Below are 18,224 nucleotides of genomic sequence, written 5' to 3' on the forward strand. Positions count from 1 at the left end.
GCAAGGCAGGCAACTTTAGGATTCATTTAGGTTAGCCCCATCTCCCTGGTCACTTTATTAGCAGCCTAGGAAGAGTGATGCATGTCCCACAGCTATGCAAAATGCATAATCAAGCATTTAAATATGAAAAAAAAAGTGAGGATGAACGCGCGTCGTTTGCATGCTGTACACCAGGGTTGAGTAAAGTATGGCCCAGTCTCACCCGCCATCCTGTGATGGTTGTTTCATTGATTCATAATTGTTTTTGCATATGTTTTTTTTTTTTTTTTTAATCTTTTATTTATCAAATAAAAAACATTTAAACCAAGAGCTTTACAAAACTGCACAGATATTTGAAATCCGATTGAATGGTGAAAATAGAAACATCTGGGGTCATTTTCAGCCATTTTCTCAATATTGGGGTTTGGGTCTGCGCACCAAGGTACACAGAAACTTTAGCTTACAAACGTTCAAGTGAAAGTTTCTGAGTTGAGAGTTCATTTTAAAATTGTTTCGGGAAATATCACAAACAAAAAATTAATAAAATACACATATTGTATAAAGAAGGCATCCCATCTAATTTTTACAGGCTGCTGAACAGTGTTGTTTTCGTCAACGGTGACGATAACAAAAATATTTCGTCAACGAACACTTTTTTGACGCGCCGAAAACGTGTCTTGGGAAACTAAAACATAGGGAGATGGATGAGAGTTGTCGTCTGACGACATGAGAACAGGATGAAAATTCGCCATTACTTCAGTCATAAATTCACAATGTGTCATATTGTCTTATTGCATGTGTAGTTAGCACACATTTAGCAGTGTTTGGTTGTGTCACTCATGTAATGTGCTGCACCTTCCCCCGACACCCGCACCCATTCCAGGCTCCTTTAATGAAACGTGTCAGGTACTGCTTGGTAAGTTTTACTTTCTTATCTTGGCTCTATATGCCATGTTGCTTTAGCCTTTAAAGGTCTGTGCTGAGTGATCGTCACATACGAAACTAACTTGTAGCGTTAGCATAGCGTGCGCGTTAGCATTAAGCGCAGTGACTCGGTGTATTCTTAAACTCTTGGAAAACATTTTACTAGAGCTGTCCCGACTAGTCGAAATAGTCGACGTCATCGATGACGTAAATCCGTCTACGAGCACAACATCCCGTCGACGGTTAATGAAGGGTTAAAAAATATATGCGTGGAAAGTTCAGAATGTCGGATGCTCTGTATGCAAGCGGGGAAAGCGGCACAAAGCCAAAAAAAGTGCACCACAGTGTCCAAAACATTGACTTATTTCAAAGAAACAAAGGAGGGTACACTCTTCTATCCTGTCTCTTCACGTCGGCCGTGAATAAACACCTCAAGCGCCGTCACCCAGTTAGTAAATTTTTTTTTGTTTTTTCATTTTTTTGTACACTAGAGGGTGCTGTCGCCTTACTAAATAATAATGTTTCATTGACAATGGGCCTATAAGTGCTATTAGTATTGTTCTTAATGCTAATTGAAAGGTTTATTTCACGTTATGGTTTATTTTATGGTATAGAAAATTATATAAGGTTAAAAGGTCATAAATATATACAGTATATACAGTGATTGCACTCAAGGGAGAGATTGTAAATGATAAGGTAATAAATTAAGGTAAAGGCAATTCATATAGGCAATTCATTGATATATAAATAAGGTTTAAAAGGAAAAAGGTGAAAAGTTTTTGTTAATTTCTAATTGTGTTGTTTTATTTGTGTGCACCGTAGCTCTTACAGTGTGATTACATCAAGGATGGAATAAAAGTTGTAAACCATCAGTTTAAGAGACCATCTTTTCAATCGGGATACTACACTAGTTAATTCTATCAGCATTTGAACTCATTGTTTATTTGTGATTTATTATTGTTGTTTGTATTGTTGATAAGCTTCAACAAAAATTTCTTTGCTAAATTAGTAAAAAAAAATTTATTATTATTATTTTTTTTAATTATTAGATTAGTCGACTAATCGTAAAAATAGTCGGCTGACTAATCGGGAGAAAATTAGTCGTTTGGGACAGCCCTACATTTTACATACATTTCGTGGCGTTCAGGTGAGCTTAATTAATTGCAAATAATGTGCTGTTTTCCTGCTGAGTGCGTATTATCAACATGAAAATGGTGATGTCCTTCTAGACTCGACAGTTATGTGCTCGTCTGTCATGTTCATTCGAAATTGTTGGAAACTTTTTATTTATTAATTAATTGACTAAAGGTTTTGAAGTTTATAGACGAAGACATTTTGAAAATTTTCAAATAAAACTAGACGTTTTCGTTGACCAAAAAGAGACGAAGACGAAAATTAGAATGGCTGCCAAAACAACACTGTTCCTGGAAAGCTCTTGTTTTATTTATTAATCAATATTTCTTAAAATGTTGTACAGCTTTTTTTTTTTTTTTGCAAACATATTATTCACTTTATAAATGTATATAAATTTTGAAAATAAGTTTAATTACAATGTAAAAATGAAGTAATTCTTAACTATTTACTTACTAGATTACAGTTAGTCCCAAGGTTGCGAACGAGTTCAGTTCCTACACTGGCGACGTAACCCGAATTTCCGCATAAATCGGAATTAACCCTTAAAAAAAAAATTTTTTTTTTTTTTTTTTTTAAAACGATCCAAAAAGTCCAAAAGTATTTTAATTTTGTTTAATGATGGAGGATACACTGCCATCTGGTGACAGCGTTGGGGGTGGCTTGATTGTTGCCTTGGCTCGTCTGACATGGATATAGGACAGCTGCATTCTCACTTGGCCCACATGCGGCCGTAGGTTTTTTAAGCTAATATGTAATGTCCATACATGTGGAAGCCAGGAATAAGTTATAATGATGGGAATATAAAATTGTATTTTTTTTTTATATGCACGTATAATATTATATATATATATTATGAATAAATAAATGTATACATTAATAAAATGCTAATGAAAGCCAAATTAATAATATTGAAATGATTGAAAACACTAATACACTTTGGTTATGGCCACCAGTAACAATCGAAATTTATATTAAAAAAATAATACAAATAACAATACAATCATTTGCCCTCCCAGTCAAAATGGATGGATGTCTAGCAATGTCAATGACAGCCAGTGACCTCAATGGGAGCCTTACATAGGGTAAAAAAATAAATAATAACCAAGATGTGACCCATGAGCAAAAAAAACAACAACAAAAAAACTATTGCAGAAGCATGCATAAATGCTGACGGAAAAATATTGTTATTCTCGATGCGCTTCAAAGGCTTTCTTAATAATCCTACAAACTGTATTGTAAAGACATGTAAAGTCCCCTTAGTAGTATATTACAATAAATCCCATTGTTGCTCCTTCTTCGCATTGGCTCGCATCGAAGGACGAAGCGAAAGAGCTTTCAAATTCCAATTTACATACCGCAATTCCATATATCCCTCTCATCTTTGCTCTGTAAAGGTGATATAGATTGTACAGTCGGGGGAGGACGAGATAGCTTTTTATTCTCATCTGACAGACACACAACATGAGGCAAAATGCAAACAAATAAATAACCAGGTAAAAGACGGATGAAAAGGTCTCCCCGGAGAAGCTGACGCACGCAACTTAGACTAGACGCTTCGCTGTGACACATCCTGGAAATTAGGAGAGCTGCGTGAATAGAGGGTGGGACAGAATGGAGAGTGGGAAGCACAGGTATGATGCCAATGTAGTCTAGGGGCTTTTCGAAAAGAGTCTGCTTAAGAATCGCAGAAAAATAATTTCAACTGGATTTAACTGAGTTTTCCTTCATAGTGATGCATCAGCAAAACCACACATAGACTTTCATCACTTTAGATTACCATGAACAAAGTTATATTACATTGTTCTCATTTAGACTTGCGCCGCGAGAGTCTGGGTAAGTGCTGGAAAATTTATAGAAGAGGTTGTCGAACTGTTAGGATGAAGTCCAATATTCTGTATCTGATACCTTATTTTGTCTGACTGTTTGACCGTGCGCTCAAATGTTTTTAATAAATCATTGAGACGCTTTCAAAGACACGACATCGTTATTATTATTATTAGTTTTCGCAAAACGTTTAAAAGTAACATAATTTCTTGAGTAAAACAATTTTTTTGAGGGGAGGCCTAAACAAGTTCAAATGAACCACGACCTACCATTACGTCATTGCTTCTCAATTATTTTCTGTTACGCCCCCCCCAGGAAGACGTAAACGTTTCGCCCCCCTCAACTTTCTGCCGCCTCTGTAAATGTTATCATTTGTCTATAATATTATTATTATTATTATTATTATTATTATAAGTACACCTCTGCATAACATTGTGTCCTTTTTAATATTAAAGAAAAAAATATATAGATCAACTTACAATAGCGTAAAGCTTCATGAACATTTTTTTTTTTTTGGTGACAAAAAAGACCTAAGGTGCATCACTTTGCCTGAATTAAAAAAAAAAAACACCCGAACAGTAAAAATAAACGTAAGGTACATTTTTTAACCATTTAGTAGTGAAAGATAAAATAAATAATCATAAATTCACATTTATTAGTAACAGTAACTTATGAGAACAATATGCCAAACCATTTGACCGAAAATAAATAAATAAATAAAAATAAAACAAAACAAAAAAAAGTCATTGGACTGAGGCACAGTTTTTATTTTTGCTTTTTTTGGACTGAGCAACTTGGTATGCACTGAGCAACTTGGTATGCCACGTTATATGATGCTAACAGTGCTCGCTGGTTTAATGAAGTAACACTGACAAAGCGGGACGATAGTTAACATTTGTCATGTCTTTGATAAAAGAAAGAAAAAAAATCAGGCGGCTTATCAATGTGATTGGGGTCTAATGTTTTTAAGTGACGTCTTAATTGATTTACCTTCATTCTGTCCGTTGCAAACATTTTTAGACACATACTGGGCCTGGTCTCCCACTGTATTAAAAGTCAAAGCCAAAAGCCAAATGCTACATATGCATTGTCATATTTCCTGGTCTTAGCTCCTTATATCTCCAGTGCTCTTTGCTGTGTGCTCTTGTTTGGTTCAAAAATACTGTGCACACTATGAAAATGAGCGTGTCACTGCCACCCAAAATGGATGTGCAATTACATTTTATTCTAGTATTGCAAAAAAGTATGTTCCCCGAGGTCACATGCGCCACCCCCAGCATCACTCTGCGCCCCCCTGAGGGGGCCTGCCCCACTATTTGAGAAGTAATGCGTTACGCAAACAAGATGCGATGCAATACTGCCATCTTTTGGATAGCTGGAGTAGCTACCAGAAGAGCCTGCAACAAATTAATCCACACAGAACACCCGAACACTAGACAATCATAATAAGTAATTAGTTAATTATAAAACCTTTTAAGTGGTAAAACAAACCCAAGTTAAGTAACAGGTCAAGATTTCAAATAGAGATGTCCCGATCGATCGGGTCCGATCACGTCATTTTCAAAGTATCGGAATCGGCAAAAAAATATCGGCCATGCCTTGTTTTAATATATATACTGTATATATATATTTTTTTTAATTAAATCGTTTTCGAATTGTTTTTAACGTCACAGACATAATATGTTACACTCATCCAGAGTCTTTAGTTTAGGCTTAAGGTAGGGTTATCAAATTTATCCCGATAACAGCGGCAATTAATTTTTTAAAAAATGTGTCACATTAAAATATTTAACGCAATTAATGCATGCGCTGCATGACACCCTTACTCACTGTCGCACTCAATCTGTAATAACGCCGTTTTACCTATATAGAGAGATTGAAGGCAGCGCAAAATGAGTAAAGTGAATTTTGGCAGCATTTCGAGCCATTTATTACTTGACTAAAGCCTTGCAATCCCTCTCCCTATGATTAGAAATATCATGGGAAGCAATGTGGGGAAGCAAGGTGGAAATTGATCATTGTCTTAACACCTTATGTTATTTCCCAACGCAGAGAAGATATAGCAATTGGTAGCACATTGCACAGTCAAGGTTCCACTTCCCATCATGCATTTGGGATGGCCACAATATCATTTACTGAAAGCTCAACAAATACACTAGATGGCAATATTTAGTCACAATATACAAAGTCACAAGTCTTTCTATCCGTGGATCCCTCTCACAGAAAGAATGTTAATAATGTAAATGCCATCTTGAGGATTTGTCATAATAAACAAATACAGTACTTATGTACTGTATGTTGAATGTATATATTCGTCCGAGTTTTATTCATTTTTTTCTTAACGCATTGCCAAAATGTATATGATCGGGAAAAATTATCGGGAGTGATTGGAATTGAATCGGGAACAAAAAAAAAAGCAATCGGATCAGGAAATATCTGGATCGGCAGATACTCAAAACGATCGGGATCGGATCGGGAGCAAAAAAACATGATCGGAACAACCCTAATTTCAAAGGAAGGCGCAACAAAGGAGGCCACGTATGTTATAGGACTTATTTCTGACTTAAAATCTAAAGAAGAAGGGTGCGGCAACTAAAAGTTCAGCATCCTAGCGGCCCTGAAGGGAAGATGCGAGCAACCAGGTCAGCAATTCATATGTGTCACTTCCCGTCGGCCTCAGCTAGAAGAGCGTGGCGTGGCACGCTGGCCGGCGGGGGCCACGCGGCCTGTCAGGCTGCCACGGGAGGTTACGCGCAAGGCAAATAGACAAATACAGGCAAGTACTACCACACACACACACTCATAAGTTCAGGTTAAAGGGATAGTGAGGGTGACACCACCTAGGGTTTTAAAGCTTGTATATTATAACTCATTCACTGCCACTGACGAAGATATACGTCCAACCCATTTGAATTGGAAGGGCAGGCAGCGATTATACTGACAGTCAACACAATGTGTGTTTACCAAGGTTATTATTTTGAACTTGAAAAACTGTTTTCGTTAAAAGAAAAATATAGAAATTATCATGAAAGGAAAAAGAACTATGGTATTTTTCAGACTGTAAGTCGCAGTTTTTTTTCATAGTTTGGCTGGGGGTGTGACTTATAATCAGGAGCGACTTATGTGTGAAATTATTAACACATTATTATATCATTTTACATGTTATTTTGGTGTTTTGGAGTGACACTGATGGTTTGGTAAACTTGTTAGCATGTTCATCATGCTATAGTTATCTGCATAACTCTCAATAGCTATGTTACATTAACATACTGGCCACGTTCACATTTCGTTGTTCATGCATCATGTAAGATTATCATACTGTTCACTTATTCAGCCTGTTGTTCTCTATTGTATTTTTATTTTAAATTGCCTTTCAAGATGACATGTCATCTGTTCTATGTGTTGGATTTTATTTAGTAGATTTCCCCCCAAAATGCGACTTAAACTCCGGTGCGACTTATATGGTTTTTTTTCCTCTTCATTGCGCATTTTTGGGCTGGTGCGACTTACACTCAGGTGCGACTTATAGTCCGAAAAATACGGTAATTGTTCTGTGTTCAGAAAACTAAAAGGTATTTAAGACACTCATCCTTTTGTTTTTGTATTTTGTCCACAAAAGCAATATTTGCTTGTAAAATAAGATTAAAATACAAAAAAAAAACAAAAAAAAGGGGGGGGGGGACAACTCTGTGTCATTATTCTTTTGAATCCTGCACCTCACAAATTAACCCAATTTTTGTAAAAATAATACTAAAACTAATAAAATTCATTACGAATGTCAAGAAAAATTCATTCATGCATTGATTTTCCGAGCCACTTATCCTCACAAGGATAACGGGGGTGCTGGAGCATATCCCATCTAACTATGGTCAGTAGACGGGATATACCCCTAATCGGTTGGTTACCAGCTAATCGCAGGGCACAAAGAAATGAACAGCCATTCACGCATCACTCATACTTGAGTGTTATTGGAAGTGTATAGCCAATCAATCATTCATTTTCCGAGCCGCTTATCCTCACAAGGGTTGCAGGGGTGATGGAGCCAATCCCAGATATCTATGGGCAGCAGGCAGGGTACACCCTGAATTGGTTGCCAGACAATCTCAGAGCACAAGGAGAGGAAAAACCATTCACACACACACTCGAGTCCTCGATCAGCCATTGCATGTTTTGGGGATGTGGGAGAAAACTGGAGTACCCAGACAGAACCCACACAGGAGCAGGGAAAACATGCAAACTCCACACAGGAAGGCCGGAGCTCGGGATTGACCCTTTGATCTCAGAACTGTGAAGCGGACGTGCTTCCACCCTGCCGCCTTCAAGAAAAATTAAAACTACAAATATTACAACTACACACCTCCTCCATACCAACTTAGACCTGGGCGATAAATCAATAAATAAATTTCAGTTTTTTAATTGTGAACTATTGAATGTTTTTGTTTTGTATTTCAAAAAAGGAACTCTAGTAACCAGTTCTTCAACAGATTATTCCATTTTTTTTTTTTTGTCTGTAGTTATTACTATGTATTTGGGGCCTGAAACAACAAATAGGAAGAGAGATTATTGCCCAATGTATCACATTTGATACACTTAGAATTTCATGATTTTGAGACTAATTCAGAATTTTGAAATATCTCTCCTCAAAAAAATAAAAATAATAATGGATGCAAGTCAACTCATGCATCTGCAGGTTCCATGAGAAGAAAAAAAACAGGATTTAGCAAGGGTTATAGATATTAGAGCGCTTATTACTATTTACTAATACTTTCTATCCATGGATCACTTTAGGGTTAGTTAGGGTTAATAATGTTAATGCCATCTTGGTGATTTGTTATAATAAACAAATACAGTACTTATGTACCGTATGTTGAATGTATATATCCATCTTGTGTCTTATCTTTCCATTCCAACAATACTTTACAGAAAAATATGGCATATTTTAGAGATGGTTTGAATTGCGATTAATTATGATTAATTTTTAGGCTGTAATTAACTCGATTAAATATTTTAATCGTTTGACAGCTCTACTTATTACACATATTTATTTTTTTACAAATTTGAAAAAAAGGTTTCATTAAGACCTTATTTTTCAAATTTTTGATTCTCTGACAATTGCATCATATTGCAGGCATTAAAGGGATATTCAAGACAGAAATTTTGCATTTTATTTACTTTACTTTCTTGACAAATGGACAACTCTTTTTAAACTCGTTTTGAGCTTTCTCTCATTTGTTCCCTTTGTCTTCCTAACTCTTTTGGTGCCATTGACGATGATCAGAGGTGGTCAGTAACATGTTTTTTTTTTTTTTTTTTTTGCCAGCGATACCATTGGCAAGAGCAGTGCTACTAATTTCACCAATGAGATGGTAAAACAATAATCACATGACTCCATTACACCAATCAGATGCAAGCTTGCTGTTCTATGATCACACCAGCCTGTTTAATCATATGGTGTCTTTAAAGCGCCATAAAAAATGAAGTATTTGACATAGAGCGCTGCCCTAAACAGGACTCGAAAGCGCGGATTTAAACCTCTCTCCAAGTTTTTATTTGGCATCAATTGACCACAAAATATCGGGGATATGATCCTTTTAATTTCATAATAGTAGCGATGACGGAACTACAGTATTCAATATTCATACTAAGAAGTATTTTCTCCACTAGAGGGCACTCATGCTCTTTGGACGGACAATGCTTCATTTCTGTCCTTTTTTTCCCTTTTGGCTTAATGTGGTTATGTAATGGGTTATTGTACGGCATCACGATAACAGTTCATATAGATACATTTATGATGAGAGAAAAAAATACCATTGTTTAAAAAAAACAAAAGCTGTTACTCACAATGTTACTCATTACTTGAGTATTCTTTCCACTGGATACTTTTTTACTTGTACTTGAGTACATTTTTTTGGATGACTACTATTACTTGAGTAATGTTTTGAAGTAACACTACTCTTACTTGAGTAAAATTTTTGGCTACTCTACCCACTTCTGAAGATGATAGACATTCAATCAATGTAGCTCTCTTCATCCTTCTGTTGTGAATTTAATTAGTTTGTCACTTGTAGACGCCCAACCCATTTGAAATGAATTTCAAAAATGTTAAGTCTAATGTTGTTTGTATTTTGTTGTAAATTTTATATATTAACATTATTTGTCATGATATCATAGCTTGTTTTCATAATGACAAATTATATGGTAATAATTGAAATTGAAGAATTGAAGTTCAGCAGTTCAAATCGACTGGACTTCTATTGCTGTCAAATGCAGCCAATGAATTAAAAAAGTAGAGAGGGAAAAAAAAAAAATCTTACATTTTTTTCTAATTTTGGGTGAAGAAAATCTAATTTTATTTCAAACCTTATCCTCCATCCCTACAACAACTACTGTATGTCTATTGCAATGTTTGTGACTGATGTCCGCCTCTCTGGCCCGTGTTCATATTGCTGCTTGACATTGCAAGCACCAGACTTTTCCTCCTCCCTGCAGCCTCAATGGACAGTGGACTTTTAGCCTAATTGGTTCCACAGCAGACACTGACAGCACGGAACTCTCCACAGCGACCCCACCACGGCCATATTAATAATCGCCACACACACTCATAACAAAAACAAGCACAGCAATCAGCGACTGACTTACTAATTAATGCCTTTACAAAGAATCTCATTAGCATGTGTTGTGCTGTGTAGTGTCGTGGAGGGGGGCTAACCATTTTGGAATAAAAATAAAATAAATTACAAATTGTGCATGTGTTAGAGTGTGTGTTTTTCATGCAAGTCAGGGGGCAAAGGGCCTTGCATGCAGTGATGTACCCCTCAGGGGAGTCTATTACAGCCCTCTGAGGGAGACCATAGAGTCAAAGATAAGCAGAATTTTACAGGCAATCAGGAAAACTAAATCTCCCACACTCGGGCAACATGTTGGCAGTTAACCGGGAAGTTAACCCAGCCCCGGACTGTGAGCGGAATGGCTGAGGAGCCGTGGGAGGAAAAGGGGGGCATGTATGGAAAGTGTACAGGGCAGAGGCCAAGCGCTACTGAACAATGTCAAGTTTTTTTTCCACAAAGCGGCTACCTGACGCTAATGGTGTCAGGTGGGTCATTTAAGAGAGACTTAATGAGAGATTGTCTGCGAGTAATTAATGAAATTGCCAGTTCAAATTAAACATTTTAAATACATGTGAATATACGAGTCTCGATGAGAACATTTTAAATGGCAGGAGGCCAGTTTAATCAATAGACATAAAATATGATGTACTGAGAAGCTAACTTTGAAATAAGTTTGGATTTTAGATTGACATCGTCAATGTTCGATAAGCACTGCTGAATAATGATAGTTCTGATATCATGCTAAGATGTGGGGATCCATTTTTTAAAATAATTTACTCATATACCGTCAAAGCAAATGGATACTGAGAATTTACTGAGGAATCTATAATGTAAAAGTAAATGGTTTAGTGGGGTTTTTTTGTTTTTTTTTAATCATCTGTAAATCTTCACCTATTTTGTCATCATACATATGCATTTTAATGACACAATGTTATACTTATTACAATATTAGAAACTATAAAATCTACTGACTATACAGAATAATAACATAACTATTACATTATGTGTCAATGTGAAAACAAGCTATGATAGCATGACTAATATCATAAAAATAAGCACTTCACAACACTACATTACACTTAACATTCTTTTAATCATCTACTTTATATTTTATTCATTTATCATCAATCAATGGCTTGTATAATTTGAAAATAAAATGTGAAAATATACCGTATGCAAAGTTGACATGTTTTATTTGTTTTACAATGCTGGAAAATTTTAAATGAGTTTTTAAAAATTTGTCCATGCATCCATTTGAAAAAGTAATATAAATACTATAAGAAGAAGAAGAAAGTTAAGGAATTTTATTATCTGGCCTTTAGCAATGCAAAGCCCCATATAAATCTAGTTCAATGCTACACATTAGCAATTGTCAATAAATTATGTTTAAAGGGGGAAAAAAAAAAAAAAGACCTCTTCTAAGAATGTTCTGGAATCCCCAGATAAGTGTGGAGCAATTTTTTTCTCTCTTACTGTAGTGGTTCCTGGCATAGCATAGCCCATGCGGCTGGGAAGGATAAGACCTCTGACCCCACTCTTCCTAACAGCCACTGGCTGTTCTGACCTGCCCATTATCTCGCCGTGACCCCCCTCCCTCCATTATTATTCCCACTGTCAGAACACGGCGCTACACTGCACCGCTCAACGGCGACGTCGGCCCGCACGGACCGAGGCGAAAGAAAGCGGCAGCTCAGAGTAATGGTTTAAGCATTGTAGTTAGAGGTGAGAGGTCCCGCGCAATCGGGACAGCAGTTCCACTCCTGGCAGCCGGAGCGGAACTCGAGAGAGACACCTGGAAGTAGATATGATGACCTTTTGTACAGCAGACCCCAAAATATACCCTCTTATCACAACGACCTCAGTGCAGGAGCATGGGAAGGCGAGCTTAGTCCATCCATCATCTTAAAGATTAATTCTTCTCTCTATTCTTCTGCTGAATCTATTAATAATGTCAGCAGACGAGAAAAGATTGATTTGGATATTTTGACTTTTATTCATTAGCTTTAAATGGGAGGGGATTCCTTCAGAAAGAACGTCCCTGAAGTTGCATGATTTGAGTTAATCTTTACTGTAAATTCACGGACGAGGGCTTCAGACTGCCCCAAAGGGAAGCATTTTGCCTCTAAAACGTGTCACTATGCAAGTGTTTTTTTCCATTTACTTGTGTTTGTGCAACCAGTAAATTAAACAAATATACAGGTAGTGCCCGGGTTACGGACGACTTCCATTCCTACACTGGAGATGTAACCCGAATTCCGGGGTAAATTGGAATTAACCATTTAAGTACCTCTAAATACCCCCTAAATCTCAAAATAACGAACCAAAAACATGTATTGTAGTACACCATTGTACTATCCTCGTCAAGAGTCCTAGCTAGTTAGCGAGCTAAGTTGTCATCTTTCCCCTCTCTCTCTCTCACTCGGCTGCACGACTTCTTTGTGGGAGCAAATGCGCTCTTCCTTGTGTGTGCGTGAGCGCTCTTCTTTGTGTGCGCAAATATGTCCTTCTTCATGTGTACCTAACTACTGGTGCACGATACTTATTGGTCCGATAATAGGAATTATGACATCATCCCAATAAATCCAATAACATTATTAATAGGACCGATAATACTATATGTACTGTGCTGCGCTACACACCAGTATGGGAAATCAGTTGAGTATTTGCGGGGCATTGCTGCCACCTCCCGGTCAGAATAATTTTTTGTTTTGCTCACAAGCTCATTCACTTACACAGTGCGGTGTCTAGCGGTAGCATTGACAATCGTGAATGCTTTCCGCCTCGATAATATATGTCTGTAAGTATTTTATGTTTACTGTAACATATGGATGTGCAATATATGTTTACTTCTTTGGTGAAGGGTCATATGTACAGAACTTCATAAGTTGTATGATAGAAGCCAGCCAATTCTTAAGGCTAGTAGCTCAAGCTAGTGTGCTATGCTTTACATATAATAGTTGTGTATATAAATGTATTGTGCAGTTTGTTGTAAATTGAGTATGGAATATGTCTATTTTTCTGTTGTACTTTCACAATATTAAGACAAGTATCATCCCAAAAAAGCAAGAAAAGACCAAGCCTTGTGGTTTATGGAAGTGCATTCATTTTTAGATGGCTGTCGGGCAGTGCAGAAGTGAAACACACTGTTTTGGGCAGTACATGTACTGTAATATTTTTGGCATGGTGTCGGTGGATTGGGATGTGTGCGTTTGTAAATCAAGCGCTCCCTTTCTGTGACGTCACGCTCAAGTGTGCCGCACGGCTAGCGAGAAACACATCTTAATAAACCACTGAAAAGATGACAATCGCTTCGATGGTGTTTTAAAGATTGATACTGATTATTATACTGTAAGGAAAGCCATTATCCTTTTTGCTCTACCATATTTTTGTTATGAGGAATGAGTGATGAACCTTAGTATATAATGTTTGCATTTTACAGTGTTAGTTATAAGTTAGTAAGTTATTGAGAGGCCTTTTGGTTATTGATAGGCTTGCTGTCCTAACCTGTCTCCCAGGTTAAGAAAGTTGTTCCATGGACCAAGACCACAACAGTCTCCTCTCCTGTAGCACCAAATATTTTTATTTGATGACAAAGCACAATACCTGTTGGGTTTATGTTTTAGTTCAGTGCTCATTATTCAGGAAACACATCTTTAATTATATTGACTAATTGATTGTGATTGACTCAAATTATATTTAATTGAAAAAAATAAATATTGGCACTTTATTTGAAGTGAAGACTAATCTTGTCTTCGTTTGTTCATAATAATGTTCATGTCATTATGAAAAATCTGGTGAGGTCAAAGGCAAAATCTATGTTGAATCCACCACTAGTTTTTTTTTGTTTTTTTTTAACATCCAGGTGTTCAAAAACTTGGGTGAATATACATTCCAAAAATTATATGTTTATTATCGGTTATCGATATCGGTATCGGTATCGGCTTTGAGGAGCAGGAAGCTAACCCTATACCTAACCCTTACTCGCATGCGGAAGAACTGCCTGGTCGACGTTTCCTTGCACCAAAATAAAAGCATGCATCACAAAATAAGAGTCAACCTTATTGCCATTTCACCAAAGGGCAGAACCGTCATAATAACCTGCATCTCCAAGGGGGCCGCTGTCCTTTTTCAATATGACCGGCATTGCAGACATAGCGCAGAAAAAGAAATTGGGCAGAGCAAAAGAGAGAAAGAAGCAGGTGTATGACGGAGTTGCGCGGGAGCGCCGTGTTGAATGGCTGAGTGTCCCCTGCTAGTGCCATGTTTGTGTGAATTCTCAGTTTTCTTTTCTTTTCATTCCAGCTGTGCATTAGGAGCGCTCATTATTTAAAGACTCCTGTCACCTTATACGAGTGTCGGACTATTGCATCGTTGTTTGCTTACCGCTGTGTACTTCTCGAGTCTCTTGCCTAGTACGTATTTTTCGTAGTTCGTTTTGTTTCATGACAGTAGTTTATTTGGACTTTGCTGTTTTGTTTTTTGTCTTTTCTGGCCTTAGTCGCCTTGCCCTTAGTTATCTTGCAGACCCGGTTCGTGCCTCCTTTTTGTTTGTATTTTTATCTCATGTGTTTTGGCGTGCTCCCTTAGTTTCCTTTTTTGTGATAAACTCTACAAGCCCCCGTCTGTGTTAGAGCCATATTTAACGGCTCGCCGTTTCATCACAGCTAGTTTTGTTTTGTTAATAAAAGTCTCCACTGAAAAAGCCATCCGACGCGTTCGTGTGGTTTCATATACTTCACCATCCACTCGAAGGAAGAACCTAACGAAGGAATGACGAACGAGCCATAAGAATCGCCGGTCCACTCCTTACCACGGTTCGGCGTTGAGAGCACAGCTTTACCAAAAGTGCAGATTGGTAACAACAGCATGCAGATTGTGTTTGTTAGAATGATGGATGCTCCCGCTTGGAGAAAAAAGAAAAAAAAGCAAACCCTGGCCTGTTTACTATATACTGTAGTCCATGAATGCACTGACAAGCTTACTTTATGTTATAACTAGGGCTGTCAAAATTATCGCGTTAACGCGCGGTAATTAATTTTTTAAATTAATCACGTTAAAATATTTGACGCAATTAACGCACATGTCCCGCTCATACAGTATTACTATAGAGTAAGTTTTACAGCAAGGCTTTTTGTGCTGTCTAACAGCGAACTCTTGTGGTCGCTTTGTGACATGGTTTATTGTTTTCTTGCCAGTTCAATATGGCTGCACGACGTCTCGGGCTGACACCTACGTTGTAATGTTGTGCTTATATGATCCTTGGACAAGATTTGTCCGTAAGTATGGTTGTTGTAAAGAATGTACACATTATGTTAGTAAGCGAAATGTTATATTTTTTGTATGAGACACTTTTTGTTTATGTTTAGTGAACCTGTATAGCGTGCTAAGCTACCGTTGTTGCTAATGCAATGCTTGTGTACTTTTTTTTTGTAGTTTTACGACGGTCTAAAGAGGACAATAGTTTGAGGCTATTTTATTAATAAATCAGACGAAAAAAGAAGAAGTCTGATTATTAAGAAGTCGTTCACTAGCTGTCTAGCTTTGGAAAAAGTAGACGCTTCGGAGTGAGGATAGCATAGACAGATTTAAATGACAGTAGAGCGAAATGCCCACTACAGTCCTTATGTACCGTATGTTGAATGTATATATCCATCTTGTGTCTTATCTTTCCATTCCAACATTTTACAGAATATATATATATATAATTTACAGAAAAATATGGCATATTTTATAGATGGTTTGAATTGCGATTAATTGCGATTAATTACGATTAATTAATTTTTAAGCTGTAATTAACTCGATTAAAAATTTTAATCGTTTGACAGCCCTAGTTATAACTTATTATTATGTATATACAGTGCCCTTCATAATTATAGGCACCCCTGAAAACGATGTGTTTTTTTAGCTTCTCACACAAAAATACACACGGTCCCAGGCTTCAACTGGGACCGTGTGCTTTGATCAGATGAGACCAAGATTGAGCTCTTTGGCAACAAACACTCTAAGTGGGTCTGGCGTGCCACGAAAGATGCGCATGCTGAAAAGCACCTCATACCCACTGTGAAGTATGGGGGTGGGTCAGTGATGTTGTGGGGCTGTTTCGCTTCCAAAGGCCCTGGGAACCTTGTTAGGGTGCATGGCATCATGAATGCTTTGAAATACCAGGACATTTTAAATCAAAATCTGTTGCCCTCTGCCCGAAAGCTGAAGATGGGTCGTCACTGGGTCTTTCAGCAAGACAATGACCCTAAACATATGGCCAAATCTACACAGAAATGGTTCACCAGACACAAAATCAAGCTCCTCCCATGGCCATCCCAGTCCCCAGACCTTGTTTTGTTGGCAAATTGGGGTTGTACAAAGTATTAACACCAGGGGTGCTAATAATTGTGACACACATTATTTGATGTCAAATATTTTTTTCTTTATGTGGGATTTTTTCCCCACTGAATCAATGCACTTGTATTGAAGGTTGGATTTTTCTCTTTTTTGCCATTAAGGTCATATATTGTTTGAATTAAAAAAATATATTAGAAGCTAAAAAACACATCTTTTTCAGGGGTGCCAGTAATTATGTAGGGCACTGTATAGTAGTATACTATCATATTAATGCTACATGGTACATATTTTTAATATGTAGTATTTTTTTTAAGAATTGTTTTGAATCATGTTGAAAGGTGAAGTTAGGTTCTGAATCTGTTTACATTCCATTCAAAAAAAAAAAAAGGGAAAAAAATTAAGAGAATAGTCGACTAATCGTTAAAAAAGTCTGCTGACTAATCGCGAGAAAAATAGTCGTTTGGGACAGCCCTAATACATATGCTTGGTTTTCGGCCTATTTCACAACACAAAACGCACATGTGGGCTAGTTCAGCTCGAGCTGCAGCAGGACATTTTTGACTTGCAACACAGCAAAGAAAAGAAAAATGAATGCTCATACTAGTTTGGTCACTAGTAATTGAAAGTACTACTGTACTTCAATTCAAATTTTTGCTACATTCGGTCTTTCGCACACAATACTGCCTGTCCAGTCCCATGGGCATTGTTCAATTAGGATGTGTTGAGTTTAAACTCTATTCTTCCACTCTCACTCTTGTCTTCTATCCATCCTCGCCTCCCTCCATTTCAGCTGTCTCGCCCGACTCTTCTGCTGCTACTGCTCTCTGTAATCAAGCCAGTGCTAATGGCTTATTCTTTCTGCTCCAGCGGCCACATTTCACTTGTTTATTTTCCCATACTCGTAAATCTACGGACGAGTCACAAGCGCTGCGATATTAAAGCAATAATCTCGGGTAATTATCAGATGCTCCCTCCGCATCCCCACCTTAGCACCCTGGAAGCCTGTTTAAATAAATCTCGTGAATAAAATTATTGACTTACCTGGGAATGTGCATTCAGATGAAGCGTGAGATACTTGAAAATTGTTGATGTCATTCAAGCAACAGTTAAAGAATTGATAGGTTTTATGTCAGTATTAAGTTTTTATCAAATAAACCCTTTACAGTGAAGTCACAGTGAAGTCATTGAAATAAAATGAAAATTTGAAAAAATGATCAATCTACTTTACAGTGTTGGAGGCCATAACAGTTTTTTGTTAGTTGTGATTTTATTAATTATGTTTGTATGCCCATTTTATTAATGTGCAATGTATTTATTAAATAAATGTATTTGTGTACAAATAGTTATTAAGAATAATAATAAAATACAAATGGTTAAATATCTGGGCATAACATTTTAGGTCATGTAGGCCACACT

General features: G+C 37.1%; 1 protein-coding gene across 4 annotated transcripts in view; it reads right to left on the minus strand.

The window, feature by feature from the left end:
* The window catches only part of wwox (WW domain containing oxidoreductase), a 449,092-nt gene that overhangs the window by 388,819 nt on the left and 42,049 nt on the right, over nt 1-18,224 (minus strand). The window lies entirely within an intron of this gene.

This window comes from Corythoichthys intestinalis, chromosome 5 (assembly GCF_030265065.1).
Source record: "Corythoichthys intestinalis isolate RoL2023-P3 chromosome 5, ASM3026506v1, whole genome shotgun sequence".
Lineage (NCBI taxonomy): Eukaryota > Metazoa > Chordata > Actinopteri > Syngnathiformes > Syngnathidae > Corythoichthys > Corythoichthys intestinalis.